This window comes from Orycteropus afer, unplaced genomic scaffold, assembly GCF_000298275.1.
Source record: "Orycteropus afer afer isolate SDZICR_OR568_19922 unplaced genomic scaffold, OryAfe1.0 scaffold00174, whole genome shotgun sequence".
In the NCBI taxonomy this organism is placed as follows: Eukaryota; Metazoa; Chordata; class Mammalia; order Tubulidentata; family Orycteropodidae; genus Orycteropus; species Orycteropus afer.
Window position 1 is genome coordinate 5,720,481 of NW_006921761.1, and position 2,719 is coordinate 5,723,199.

The following is a 2,719-nucleotide window of genomic DNA, read 5'->3' on the forward strand; positions in this document are numbered from 1 at the left end:
GCCCCTAGAGGACAGAGTGGAACTGCCCACAGGGTCTCCAAGGCTGTCAATCTTCACAGAAGCAAAGCCCAAACCAAACCCACTGCCATGGAGTCCATTCCGACCCACAGCGCCCCTAGAGGACAGACTGAAACTGTCCTAGGGTCTCCAAGGCTGTCAATCTTCACAGAAGCCAACGTCATCGGAGCGGCTGGTGGGTTCAAACTGCCAACCTACCGGTTAGCAGCCGAGTGGTTTAACCACTGCACCACCTGGGCTCCTTGTGATAGCTTAGGGGAGCCCACCAGGCTCTCTCTGGTTGGTCTTGACTTGGAGGCTGAGGCAAACATCAAGGAAGTTGGCCACCACTGACCACGTCTGGCCCCTGCGGGCCGAGTGCTGCCGGGGCTGTGCTTGGCTCCCAGGCTAGGCGGGGACAGTGGACAAGAGCTCCGTGGTCTCCCAGGTCTGGCCGCTGCCACTCTGTTTATTCCGGCTCTCAGGCCCTTGAAGAGAGCGTGGACACAAAGGAGGGGGCAATAAAAAACCACCGATGAGCTGAGATGTGCAGAGAAGGCTGCCGGCCAGACTGGACTCTGAGACGGAACTAAGGTTCCAGGTGACAGCATGGAAGAGAACGTGACCCAGGGTCAAACAGAGGCCCGGGGAAGGGAGCACCCCGACGGGATGTAAAATGGCGCGGCTCCTCTGGAGTTGGCAGTTCCTCACAGTGCTAACCAGCATGTAACCACAAGACCCAGAATTTCACCCGAGCTGTACACCCGAGACAAATGCACACACCAGACCCACAGACAGCTGTTCACACAGCTTTACTGACAGCCAGACAGTGAGAACTACCGAAGTATCCATCAGCTGAACAGACGAAACACGTCCCATACACACAGCAGGGCAGTGCTCAGCAGGGGGGAGGAGCAAGGCCCTGACACCATCTGCCGCGTGGAAGAACCCCGGAGACACCGTGACGCTCGGGATGGGCACGTCCACAGAGAGAGAAATGGCCGGGGGCAGGAAGGGGAGTGCGTGCTGATGGCTGTGGGCTTGCTTTCTGCGCTGATGAGGACACTCTGAAGTTGGACACTGGTACACAGTTCTGAGCACACAGAAAGCCACTGGGAGGTACACTAAATGGGTGGATGTCCCGTCTGAACCGCTGGCGATGAACGCCTTTCACACAATTCTGAAGGCATTCTTGTCCTGCTCGGCCCCGTGAAGTCCAAGCATCTGCCTGGGCTTCATCTGTGGGCCCAGGCACTCTCCTCTCTGTGTCCTGAAATGCCACCAACGTGCGAGCCAGGGCCCTCCGCTCAGGCTTCCCTGTCTTCCGAGAACACAGCCAGCCAGGCAGGGCCCCTTTGTTCTCGTCTATCCCACGTTTGGGGGCTGTTCCATTTCCTGTGTGACTTCTGCAGCCATTGCTGGGAGCCCTTCTTGTTTTCGGCCCCTGTGCTCTACACGCCCCCCACTGCTGTGGATACCCCCAAACGCTGCAGCTGCCGTTTGGTGTGTGGTATCCGGGAGGCAGGAACCCTGATCGCTTCGCAGACCACCGCAGGTGCTCACCATTACCTTGTTTCTGAAGTTGCTGGTGACCCTGCTGTGCTGGCTACTGGGGGCCCAGCAGGGGAGCACACAGCCTGCGCACAGGTCACCCCGAGGCCTCCAGAGTGCGTTTCTCCAGAGGACTGTGGCGTCCTTCCTGGGGGGCCTCCCTCAGAGCTGGCACTGGCACAGAGTCGGGGAGAGTGATGCCCCATGAGTCCAAGTGCCAAGTGTCCCCTCTGCCACCTCGCCCGGCAGCCACCTCACTGAGAAAGCTCTGGAGTCCTAAGACTCTTCTGCCAGGTGTCCCTGGCAGAGATCCCCTCTCCCTGGCAGGCGGCTAGGCAAGCATGAAAAAGGGGGGCGTCCTGGCTGCAGTGAGGCAGCTACACCCCTTCTCAGCAACCAGACTCTCCCCACCTGACCCCAGGGCTCCAGAGGGGCTGTCACCACCCTGGTGGTCATTTCCAAATCTGCTGAGGCAGATGCCACTCTGTGCCCACGCCCACCAACATGGCGATCTCCCTTCCCTGTCCCTGGAACGGACACCTTCTTCTGCCATTGCACGGTTTCCTGTTCACTCCACAGAAAAGGAAACAGCTGCTAATGCACTCAGTTTAGAGGAAATACGGTGACTAGTGCGCGTGATTTCACCTGACTTGGGGGAAATACACACACACACACACACAGTGTGTGGCTCCCTCTCACTGGTGCAGAGCTGTGCAGGGACAGAGCGGGCACCTCAGAGGGAGCGCCATGTCAAGTCCCAATAGCTCCTAGGCAGGGCAAGAGGGTTCCTGCCACTCCTGCAGTTCGCTCCTTTCAAACATGTTGTAGTTGTCCTTACTATGGGGTGGATCCCTACTCCGACGGCCCCAGGCAAACCCCGCGTGTGCACAGCAGTGCTCCAGTCATTTCCAACTCCGTGACCTGCTGCACAGAGACTGGTGCCAGGCCTATCTCCCACAGCACCCCCGGCTGCACTCAAACCGTCAACCTGTTTAAGGAACACAACACGTGCGTGTCCATTCATGCTGGGCCACACGGGGCACGTGTCCGTTCACGCTGGGGCACACGGGACACGTGTCCGTCCATACTGGGGGCACACGGAACACCTGTCTGTTCATGCTGGGGGCACACGGGACACATGTCTGTCTGCACGCTGGGGACACACAGGACA